The following is a 12,723-nucleotide window of genomic DNA, read 5'->3' as shown; positions in this document are numbered from 1 at the left end:
TAATTTGCCCGTTGTCTTAGCGTATTCATGCTGCTATAATAAAATACTATAGACTGAGTGGCTTAAACAACAGCCATTTATTTTTCACAATTCTAGAGTCTGGGAAGTCCAAGATCAAGGTGCAAGCATATTTGGTACCTGGTATGGGAGCATATTTCTTGATTTTTAGACTGCCATATTCTGGATGTGGTCTCACATGACAGAAGGGTCAAGGGAGATCTCTGGGATGTCTCTTATAAACACACTAGTCCCATTCATGAGGGCTCCATTCTCATAAGCTAATCACATCCTGAAGCCTGCACTTCTAAATACCATCATACTGGGGATTAGGTTTTAAACATATGAATGTTGGGTGGACATAAACATTCAGTTCATTGCACCCACAAAACTCTCTCACTATCAGACCATAATAAAACTACAAAACTTAAAGATCCTGACCATAGTAGGGAATGATCCCTTGCTAGCCTTAGCATTTACTGTAGACAAACAGGATGACCAAGAGGACCTTGCTGAAGTTTGTGCTGTTCAAGTTAGTGTTGAGTCAACACCTTCAATACCACCTCTTTATCCAGACCTTGCCACTTTCAAGACAAACAGATTGAATAAAGGCCAAGGTCCATCCTTCCCTAAGAGCATCTGAAGGCCTTGCACACTGGTCAGCGTGTGGGGAACATGGTGGAAATAAAGGTTGCCAAACCTTTTCAACTCTTTTGGACACTAGAACACAAAGACTATGGTACTGGGCAGCACTCATAAGCATGGACAGTAAGGTATGCTAAGTGATGTCTGCCCACAAAGTGTTTGCATCCTAATCTCCAAAACCTGTGTATATGTTTCATGGCAAAGGAAACTAAGCAAGTACGATTAAGTTAAGAATCTTGAGATGGGGAGTTTATGCTGAATTATCCAGGTGGGCCCAATGTGATCATAAGAATCATTATAGTCCTTATACAAGGAAGGCAGAAGGTCAGAAGACAGAAGATTCTATGCTGCTGGTATTTTTTTAATGTTTGTTTGTTTATTTATTTATTTATTTATTTCTAGGAGAGAGAGAGAGACCGTGCGAGCAGGGGAGGGCCAGAGAGAGAGGGAGTCACAGACTGAAACAGGCTCCAGGCTCTGAGCTGGCAGTCAGCACAGAGCCCGACGCGGGGCTCGAACCCATGAACCGCGAGATCATGACCTAAGGAAAGTCAGATGCTTAACCGACTAAGCCACCCAAGCGCCCCTCTTTGCTGCTGGTATTGAAGATAGAAGAAGGGGCCACAAACCAACAAGTTCAGATAACTTCTAGGATATGGAAAAGGCAAGGTAAAGAATCTCCTCTGAAGTCTCCAAAAGGAATGCAGCCCTGCTAACACTTTAATTTTAGAATTCTGACCTCCAGAGCTATAACAGAATAAAATTGTGTTTTTTTGGGGCCACTGAGTTTGTGGAAATTTGTTACAGCAGCAATGGGAAAATTATACATCCTCAAATTAATTAGATATGGAAATCTCAGATTGGACAATGGACTTGTAAAACCTTATATGTGGGCCTTTTTGGGCCAACACCCACTAGAGTGGTTGTATTAAAGTGGTTCTTGATTTAAGGGGTATTTCCTTTTGAGAAATACCACAATTAGAATAGTGGTAGTGATGTGAATGCAAAACCAGAAGTCTTTCTGGCTTCCTGGGACTAGTCATGTAGTTACTATAAAGCAATAAAAATACCAGGGTGTTAATCAAGGACTAATGGAGTAAGAGATGCTTAAAGAAACTATATGATCTTATATTATTTTTGTGTCTGGTGAAAAAGGTCATTATTTGACACTTCACTTTGAACTTTTGTAAACAATGCAGAGAACAATCCCTAAACCTGATAAAGAAGCAAAAGGGGGACACAATATCTGATAGACTTGTTCAGTATTTGAAATTCACCATATGAGGAAAAAGTAGCCATCTTTTAATGTGGTCCTGACCAGCAACAGGCCCTAGAAACTATCTAGCAAACTGTAGAGACTTCCACTTGGGACACTTTAAGGAGCCCTTTCAGCTATAAGTGTCAGTAATTGACAATTATGCAGACTGGAGTTTGTGACAAAACATTCTGGCTACTAGATGATAGTGCTCCCTGGGGTTTTGGACAGCCTCCCCACCCCCCACCAGGCAGTAGGTGACCACATTTGAATAGGTATACTGCATTTGAGAGTCTATTAGTGGCTTGTTATTCAGTGTTGGTGGAATTTGAGACACTAACAAAGCAACAGCAATGTTGTTACACTCTGATATCTCCACTATGGAATGGGTCCGAAATGAGAACACCAACAAAATAGATATTATACAAAAGCATTCATTATTAGCTGGAAGTGGTACATTCAGGGGAAAAATAAGATAGGCATTATGGCATCTCATCTCACGGTACATAAAAACGTGGCTGATCACTCTCCGGATGAGGCTGTCTCAGATGTGGGGTCTGTTCCAGCACCTTGGACTTCTTGGGGACCTTAGTACCCTTGAGGTTCCTGAGGATGCCTGGGCCTGGTTCACAGATAGATCAACTGAATTCAAGACCAATGAGGTGTACTAGGTCCCTGTTTTTTCTGTGCAGCCCTAAAGAAAACTGCTACAGTGATATATGAGAAAGGGAACTCTGTTCAAAAGTATATTTCCATGGTGTTTGCCCTGGAAAACACCCCCCAAGAATGCACCCTGTTGTATGTTCACTGACTCATGGGAAAAAGCCAAGAGGCTGGCTGTGCGATGCTGTTCACAGAACCTGGTCTAGATCTCCTGGTGGAAGAACCAAGCAGCACTCAGAGATCTGGGAAGGCAGGAGGTTTATTTCACACAAGCAGAGTCATAGGCGATGACTCTCCAGAGGTCTCATCCCCAAGTGTAAGCAGAAGGAACCATTTATAGTCTGTTACTTCTGCATTCTGCATTAGTAGTAATTTAAAGTCTGAGGCAAGCAGGGTAGGAAGAAGAACAAGGAAGGGGAGTCTTCAGTTGGGGACTAGAATTTCTCTATCAGTTCTGTTGGCCATCTTATAACAGATTTTTCCCTATCAGTGCCTGGGAGGAGGATGACTACTAGATGATTAAGTCTCAGCCTCTGTAGAGACATTACTATGTCAGCAAATTGCACAAGACCCATAACCCCTGGTGGTGACCTGCACATGCTCGCACGCGCGCACGCACACACACACACACACATCAACTTGACTGTTTGGCCTATGTGGAAGATAGATGGATTTTGGAGAATGACAGTGGATCATTGTAAGTTTAATCAAACCAGGTGATGCTTCCAGTTGCAGTTCAATTCTTTAGGAGTGTAGCACACCTCTTCATGGGTCATGCTTTGTACCTCACATTTATGGGTCTGCTGAGACAAATCTAGTTACAGATCTAGAAGCAAATGGGTGGTGGGAGTGACCCTTGAGGAGAATCAGCATTGTCTTGCATGACAACTGCCTGGGTGAAGACATTACAGTATCCTCAGGCAATGCAAGGCTAATCTCAGATGGGGGTAGAAGGGCTGCTACTACTGAGGGTGGGGAGGCCATTTTCACTGGCAAAGCAGACTCAGCAGAATTTAAAATTTAAAAAAAATTAATGTTTGTTTATTTTTGAGAAAAAGAGAGTGCATGAGAAGGGGGAGGGGGGAGAGAGAGAGAGAGAGATTGAGAATGAGAATCTGAAGCAGACTCCAGGCTCTGAGCTGTGAGCAGCGAGATCATGACATGAGTGAAGTTGGACGCTAAACTGACTGAGCCACTCTGGCACCCCAGACTCAGAAGAATTTAGAGGCTTCATGTCCTGAACTTCATCAAGGTCTTCCCATATGTTCCATGCCAACTTACAATATTCCATTCTTTCCTAATCAATGCCCTAACTTTAACAGTAGACAACATGTGAGGCTGGGAGTTCAACTTGTGTTGTAATGCTGCTAACTGCTGGATGAAATTCTATGTTTGATTTTTAGAAGTCTAGCCCCACACATGCAAGAGAGAAGGGTCTTCTTCAGGGCACACATAGAAGCTTCACATAATTTATGAGGTACTTGAAATAGAAATTCAAATTCCTGAGCCCATCCTTTCCTTTCTTTAAACTACTTTGTTCACTGACATTAGGAGCAACCTCCTAATGAGCCAATCTCATTATATTCACCAGTTTTCCAAAAATATCCAAAACCATCATATATGCGGTCACCCAATTCCTTGCTTCTTATAAGTGGCTGATTAGGAATATACAATACAGATATTTGCATATCTATATTGCCAGATACTGCCATTTTCTATCATTGCTCTCTTTACTACTGGAAATAGTCATTAGCATCTTTAAATCTAATGAGTATGGAGAGTCAATTCCAGTAACCCTGAAACAGTTCAGTAAACTCATTCTTAACATCTATTCCTCTAGAACCACTGTCTATAGTAATCTATATTAATCAAGGTTCTCCAGAAAATAAAACCAGTTGGATATTAACATATTCATTTATTTATTATGAAGAATTGGCTCAAGTGATTATGGAGGCTAAGAAGTCTCAGGATCTGACACGGGCAAGCCAGAGACACAGGAAAGCTCTGAAGGCCTGAGATCCACGGGGAACTGATGGTATGAGTCTCAGTCTCAGGGCAAAATACTGGTTACCCAACTCAGTAAGACAAAGAGGGGACAAACTCTCCCTTCTGCTATTTTGTCCAATTCAGGCCCTCAACAGATTGGATGATACCCACCCACATTACAAAGGGCAATCTGCTTGACTCAGTCTACCACTTCAATTGTGTTCTTTTTAATAGTTTATTGTCAAGTTGGTTTCCATATATAACACCCAGTGCTCATCCCAACAAGTGTCCTCCTCCAAGCCCATCACCCACCTTCCCCTGCCCCCAACCCACATCAGCTCTCGTTTTCTTCTTGGCATTCAAGAGTCTCTCATGGTTTGCCTCCCTCTCTCACTCCCATTGTTTTTTCCCTTCTTCTCACCCATGGTCCTCCATTGAGTTCCTCCTAATCCTCCTATACATGCAAACTTATGGTATCTGTCCTTCTCTGCCTGAGTTATTTCGCTCAGCATAACACCCTCAAGTCCCATCCATGTTGCTACACATGGCCAGATTTCATTCTTTCTCATTGCCGTGTAGTATTCCATTGTATAGATAAACCACATCTTCTTGATCCATTTGTCCATTGATAGACACTTAGGCTCTTTCCATGTTTTGGCTATTGTTGAGAGTGCTGCTATGAAATTGGGTTCCATGTGCCCCATGCATCCGCACTCCTGTATCCCTTGGGTAAATTCCTAGCAGTGCTATTGCTGAGTATAAGGGAGTTCTATTGTTACTTTTTTAAGGAACTTCCACACTGTTTTCCAGAGGGGCTGCATCAGTTTATATTCCCACCAACAGTGTAGAAGGGTGCCCATTTCTCCACATCCTGGCCAGCAACTACTGAATCCTGATTTGCTCATTTTAGCCACTCTGACCATCTGTGAGGTGGTATCTCAGTGTGGTTTGGATTTGTATTTCCCTGATGATGAGGGATGCTGAGCATCGTTTCATGTGTCTATTGTCCATCTGGAAGTCCTCTTTGGAGAAGTGTCTGTTCATATCTTCTGCCCATTTCTTCACTGGGTTGTTTGATTTTCAGGTGTGGAGTTTCATGAGTTCCATATAGATTTGGGATACTAGGCCCTTATCTGGTATGTCATTTGCAACTATCTTTTCCCATTCCGTCGGTTGCCTATTAGTTTTATGGATTGTTTCCTTTGCCGTGCAGAAGCTTTTAATCTTGAGGAGGTCCCAATAGTTTATTTTTGCTCTTGATTCCCTTGACATTGGAGGTGTGTCAAGTAAGAAATTGCTGCAGTGGAGGTCAAGGAGGTTGTTTCCTGCTTTCTCCTCTAGGGCTTTGATGGTTCTNTTCATCATACAGATCTCCTATATCTTTGGATAGTTTTATTCCTAGGTATTTTCTGTGTGTTTTTTTTTTTATGTGCAGTTGGGAATGGGATCAGTTTCTTGATTTCTCTTTCTGTTGCTTCATTGTTGGTATATAAAATGCAAACGATTTCTGTCTTTGAGTTTGTATCCAGTAACTTTGATGAATTCATGGATCAGTTCTACTAGGCTTCTAGTGGAGTCTGTCAGGCTTTGTATGTAGATATTCATGTCATCTGCGAGAAGTGAAAGTTTGACTTCTTTGCCAATTCTGATGCCTTGTATTTCCTTTTGTTGTCTGATTGCTGATGCTAGGAATTCCAGCGCTATGTTAAACAACATTGGTGACAGTGGACACCACTGTGTTTCTGATTTCAGGGGGAAAGCTCTCAGGTTTTCCCTATTGAGGATGATGTTAGCTGAGGGCTTCTCATAGATGGCTTTTATGATGTTTAAGTAAGTTCCTTCTATCCTGACTTTCTTGAGGGTCTTTATTAAGAAGGGATGCTATATCTTGTCAAATGCTCTTATGCATCTATCGACGGGATCATATGTTTTTTTCTCTTTTCTTTTGTTGATGTTATGTATCACATTGATTGATTTGCGAANTTTTCTTTTTTTCTTTTTTCCTTTTCTTTTTTTTTTTTGGAATAGTTTGAGAAGAATGGGTATTAATTCTGGTTTAAATGTCTGGTAGAATTCCCCAGGGAAGCCCTATGACCCAGGGCTCTTATTTGTTGTGAGGTTTTTGATAACTGATTTGATTTCCTCACTTGTTATGGGTCTGTTCAGGTTTTCTATCTCTTCCCGTGTGAATTTTGGTATTGAGTGTGTGTTTAGGAATTTGTGCATTTCTTCTAAGTTATCCATTTTGTTGGCATATAGTTTTTCATAGTATTCCCTGATAATTGCTTTTATTTCTGAGGGGTTGGTTGTAATAAGTCCATTTTCATTCATGATTTTGTCTATTTGAGTGCTCTCTCTTTTCTTTTTGAGAAGCCTGGCTAGAGGTTTGTCAATTTTGTTTATTTTTTCAAAAAACCAACTCTTGGTTTCATTGATCTGTTCAACTGTTTCTTTGGTTTCTATATTGTTTATTTCTGCTCTGATTTTTTTAATTTCTCTTCTCCTACTGGGTTTGGGGTGCTCTTGTTACTCTCCTTCTAGTTCCTTTAGGTGCACTGTTAGATTTTGTACTTGCGCTTTTTCTAATTTCTTGAAATAGGCCTGGAGTGCAATGTACTTTCCTCTTAGGACTGCCTTTGCCGCATCCCATAGAGTTTGGATTGTTGTATTTTCATTTTCATTTGTTTCCATATATTTTTTAATTTCTTCTCTAATTGCCTGATTGGCCCATTCATTCTTTAGTAGGGTGTTCTTTAACCTCCATGTTTTTGGAGGTTTTCCAGACTTCTTCCTGTGATTGATTTCAAGTTTCATAGCATTGTGATCTGAACGTGTGCATGGTATGATCTCAATTATTTTCTATTTATGGAGGGCTGCTTTATGTCCCAGTATATGATCTTTCTTGGAGAATGTGCAATGTGCACTTGAGAAGAAAGTGAATTCCATAGCCTTAGGATGTAGAGTTCTAAATATGTCAAATCCATCTGGTCCAATGTGTCATTTAAGTCCATTGTTTCTTTAGAGATTTTCTGTCTAGTTGATCTGTCCATTGCTGTAAGTGGAGTATTAAAGTCCACTGCTATTAGCACATTCTTATCAATAAGAGTGTTTATGTTTGTAATTAATTGTTTTATATATTTTGGTGCTTCCTTATTCAGTGCGTAAACAGTTTTAATTGTTAGCTCTTCCTATTAGATAGACCCTGTAATTATAATGCCCTTCTTTATCCATTGTTACTGTCTTTACTTTAAAGTCGAGTGTGTCTAATGTAAGTATAGCTACTCCAGCTTTCTTTTGACCTCCAGTAGCATGATAAGTATTTCTCCGTCCCCTTACTTTCAATCTTAAGGTGTACTCCAGTCTAAAATGTGTTTCTTGTAGACAGCAAATAGATGGGTTTTGCTTTTTTACCCCTTCTGCTACCCTATGTCTTTTGATTGGGGCATTTAGTCCATTTACATTCAATGTTATTATTGAAAAATATTGGTTTAGAGTCATTGTGTCCTTTGTGGGATTCATGCTTGTGTTCGTGTCTCTGGTATCTTGCATTCCTTTCAACATTTTCCTCATAGAGTACCCCTCAGGATTTCCTGTAGGGCTGGTTTAGTGGTGATGAATTCTTTCAATTTTTGTTTATTTGGAAAGACTTTTATATCTCCTTCATTCAGAATGACAGGCTTGCTGGATAGAGGATTCTTGGCTGCATATTTTTTCTGTTTATCACCTTGAAGATTTCCTGCCATTCCTTTCTGGCCTGCCAAGTTTCATTAGATAGGTCTGTCACCACTGTGATAGGTTTCCCTTTGTATGTTAGGATCCTTTTATCCCTAGCTGATTTCAAAATTCTCTCTTTTTATTTATATTTTGCCAGTTTCACTATGGTATATCATGCAGAGGATCAATTTGAGTTAGATCTGTGGGGAGTTCTCTGTGCCTCTTAGATTTCAACGTCTGTTTCCTTCCCATGATTGAGGAAGTTCTCTGGTATAATTTGTTCCAGGGCTCCTGCAACCCCTTTCCCTCTCTCTTCTTCTTCTGGAATTCCTATGATATGGATATTCTTCCATTTCATTGTATCGCTGAGCTCTCGAACTCTCCTTTCTTGTTCCTGGATCAGTTTATCTGTCTTTTTCTCAGCTTCCACTTTTTCTCTAATTGTGTCTTTTGAATCACTTATTCTTCTTTCTGCTTCTTCAATCTGTGCTTTGGATGCCTCCATTTTATTTTGCATCTCATTTATAGCATTTTTACATTCATCATAACTATTTTTAAGCTCCATAGTCTTTGTAGCAATAGTTTCTCTGATGTCATCCATGCTTTTTGAAGCCTAGCGATTATTTTTATGACTTNCCCAGCTCGAAAGAGCCGGGGGTATGCAGTGCTGATGGAAGAGCATATGCAAAGAGAGAAATGACAGGGCAGGGAGGAAGCAAAATCGGAAATGAAATGAGCAGGCAGAAAGACCNGGATCAGTTTATCTGTCTTTTTCTCAGCTTCCACTTTTTCTCTAATTGTGTCTTTTGAATCACTTATTCTTCTTTCTGCTTCTTCAATCTGTGCTTTGGATGCCTCCATTTTATTTTGCATCTCATTTATAGCATTTTTACATTCATCATAACTATTTTTAAGCTCCATAGTCTTTGTAGCAATAGTTTCTCTGATGTCATCCATGCTTTTTGAAGCCTAGCGATTATTTTTATGACTTTTGTTCTAAACTCTTGTTCAGTTATGTTGCTTATATCTGCTTTGAGCAGTTCTTTAGCTGTCGTTTCTTCCTGGAATTTCTTTGGAGGAGAGTTCTTCCATTTCATCATTTGGTTAGCTTTCTATCTCCTAGTAGTTTTAAAAGCTTGTTATGCCCTCTGCACCTGTGAGTACTTCTGTAGCGAAGAGGGCTCTTTGACTGTCCAGAGCCTGTCCATTTGGAAAGTGTTCTTTGAATGGTGTCTCTTGGTCTCTCTTGTTCAGACCTTGGTTATTTTATTTTCCTACTCGTAGTAGTATTTGAGACTCTCCACGCGTACTTTGGCTTGTTTTTTGAGGTAGCTCTGGAAAAAAAAACCTGACAGAAAAACACACAGGGAACAAAAGCACACAAACACCCAGACAAATCCAAGAAGCACGCAAACCAAAAGGGAAACAGAAAAAGAAAAAAAGGAAAGGACACATTCAAAAAAAATTGAAGAAATCGGGAAGACAAATAATAAAAATAAAGGTACATAAAAAAGAAAAGAAATAAAAGAAAAAAGAAAAAAATCCCAATAGACAAAGGACCGTCTAAAGCATAGAACCAGATTTCCCAGGTACAAATAAATAGCCGGGTGTATGCCACCATGCTGATGGAAGAGCATATGCAAAGAGAGAAATGACAGGGCAGGGAGGAAGCAAAATCGGAAATGAAATGAGCAGGCAGAAAGACCAAGAAGCTTAATTCAGAGAGAGAAAGAGGGGAATATGGTTGGAGAGGAGGCAAAAGAAATGATGATAATGCTACTCAGAGAAACTATATAGTCTGATAACTCCAGNGAAAAAAAAAAAAAAAAAAAAAAAAAAAAAGGAAGAGGGCAGCTCTGTAGCGGGGATGGGCGTGGTTTGTTCCAGTGCATCCCCCAGGTGTCCTGCCTTGGCTGTTGTGGGGAGAAGAGTGGCGGTGTCCCAGTCCCTTCTCGAACCAAGCATTGCAACTCACTCTTTTGGGTGTGATCTCCCTGTGCCGGGGGCATAGCCAAGGTGGGCTTTGCTCTATATCCCAAGCCAGGCCTCCTTTCCAGATCTTAGTCTGCGCCCCCCATTAATATTTCCCCAAATATAAACTTGCAGGTGAGTCCCTCCGAGCAGTTTCAAGCCTCTCACCTCCCCTCTGGGGATCCAGCCGAGCCAGAAGCACAAAGGCGCAGCTGCCGCACATCCCCTCCAGGTCGACCTGGTGAGCGAGGAGCAGTTTCTCCTGGAGTTGGCTGGGAGGAGTGCGTCCCACCTAGGGTTAGCTGGACAGTAGGAAACTGGGTCCCTCTGTGTCCTTAGTGGAGGTTTTTCTCTTCTCCAATGACAGGGATAGTGTCTTGAGCAGCTTCGGCTACTCTCTTTTCCCCCCTAGACTCACTGCGGCTCCCCGCAAAGGGGGATCCCCCCTCCCTCTGTGTCTCTGTTCTTGGCCCAATTTTATCTTTTCCAGTTTGCACTCATGCTATAAGGTTTTCTCGGCAGACTCTGTTCCTTTTCCTCCCAAACTGCTGGATTCTGTAAGGGCTCCTATGTCTTTAGGCCTTCTCTGTTTGAGAGATGGGGGCAAGTGAAATGTATGGTGCTCCCTACTTCTCCGCCATCTTGCCTCTTCCCTCTTCAGTTGTTAATCTTATTCAGAAATATTACTACAAACACACCAGAAATAATATTTAGTCAAAAATCTGGACAGCCGTGATCCAGTCAAGTTGACACATAAAAGTAGCAATCATAATGATCAGATCTGCAGCATCCAGAAAAGGACACCTGGATACAGCATCCATCTAAATATAGCATTGCACCGGGTATGGTAATTCATCTATAATCCAGGGCTGAACTCCAAAAGCTAGACCTATTGATTCCAGGGCTCAACCCAAAAAGCAAGACCTAGTGCCAGAAGCCAAGAAGCCTGGCAAATTTGCCCAGACTCCTAGCTACACAGTCAAGTGGCAAAGGGAACTTTGGAGCATCTATCCAGAAGTACTAGATCTGGCTGGTCCTGGCAAATAGACTATAATAGCCCCCCCCCACTCCCCTCTTGAGAGAGCCACATGGCACTGGCTTCATAGACACCTTTTCAGGATATGGCATTGCCATCCTTGTCTACTTAGCAAATGGAGACCGTACTGTTCAATGCCTCTTAGGTGGGCTATGTTGCATATTTTGATTCTCTAAACATGTGATTAGACATTGGTACTGTCATTATAGCAAAAAATAACAGGGGCACCTGGGTAGCTCAGTCAGCGTCCGACTTCAGCTCAGGTCATGATCTCACGGTTCGTGAGTCTGAGCCCCGCGTTGGGCTCTGTGCTGACAGCTAGCTCAGAGCCTGGAGGCTGCTTCAGATTCTGTATCTCCCTCTCTCTCTGACCCTCCCCTGCTCACATTGTCTCTTTCTCTCTCTCTCAGAAATAAATTTAAAAATTTTTTTAAAATAACAAATAGTGGGAAGTTATAAAGGCATTCTGTGGACATTTTATGCCCTGTATAATCCAGTAGATGGATTAAAAGATAAACTCTTAAAAGAGAAAATGAAAAAGATAACTGGATAACCAAGGCTAAGCTCACAGTGGAACACACACTTATGATAGGTGGTTTGGGTTCTAAATGTAATTCCTTAGAAGGTTACCTTGCATCTCAATAAAATGCCTAATTATGAGTTTGGGGAGTGGGGCAGGAGGCCCAGATGGGCTGTAAGAAAATCCAAACCACTTAATTCACTCTTCTCTATTATTTGTTATTTCCATAACTACTCCTGGGAAATCAGGCTATCAGACCATGCAAGAAGCCAAGATCATGGGTTTGGGAGGCTAATCTGATGCTTCTTTAGTTGTCTGGCTATGCTCACTGGATTTGGGCAATTGTGAATATTGATGACAATAATTATTAATATGAGGTAATAACCCCTAAGGTGGTCTGGGTATAACCCACATGTCAGAGGGTGGGAGACTATCTCAAATGGTACAAGAAATACAGAGAAATTTATGAACCACATAGATACAAAACCATGGATATGGTTTGGGTAACACATTGGGAAGATTGGAAAATATGGTGAAGTAACTGCTGGAGGAACCAGTGATATGAATCATGTGGCTGTGGAAAGAGAACAACAGCCCTGGCTGGTGGGAGGAGAAAATCTTTGACCTTGGGTGGACAAGGGTGGAGAAAAAGACTATTAATTTCTGTCTCCCTCCCTCAGTTCTTATCCATAGTACATCTAGTCAATTTAATACTGAGTGCCACTATTACTGGTAACTGAATCACTGACCAAGAACAAATCTTAGTTTAAGAACTTTCAGAAACCTCCCAACATTCACTGACTCCAGAAAGAACAGACTTCACTTGAAACAAAGAAAAAGATTAACATTCTAGACACTAATATGATTCTCTTTAGCTTTATGTTGTTATTGCTGGATTCTTCTCTGCTGTTACATATTTAACTGGCTTGACTGCGA

General features: G+C 41.1%; 1 pseudogene; it reads left to right on the top strand.

The window, feature by feature from the left end:
* The first annotated feature begins 3,241 nt into the window (after positions 1–3,241).
* Positions 3,242–12,723, top strand: part of LOC144221577 (GTP:AMP phosphotransferase AK3, mitochondrial pseudogene) — a 13,885-nt pseudogene continuing 4,403 nt past the window's right edge.

Source organism: Crocuta crocuta, unplaced genomic scaffold, assembly GCF_008692635.1.
Source record: "Crocuta crocuta isolate KB4526 unplaced genomic scaffold, BGI_CrCroc_1.0 scaffold1351, whole genome shotgun sequence".
Classification (NCBI taxonomy): domain Eukaryota; kingdom Metazoa; phylum Chordata; class Mammalia; order Carnivora; family Hyaenidae; genus Crocuta; species Crocuta crocuta.
This window is presented reverse-complemented; position numbering and strand designations above follow the sequence as displayed.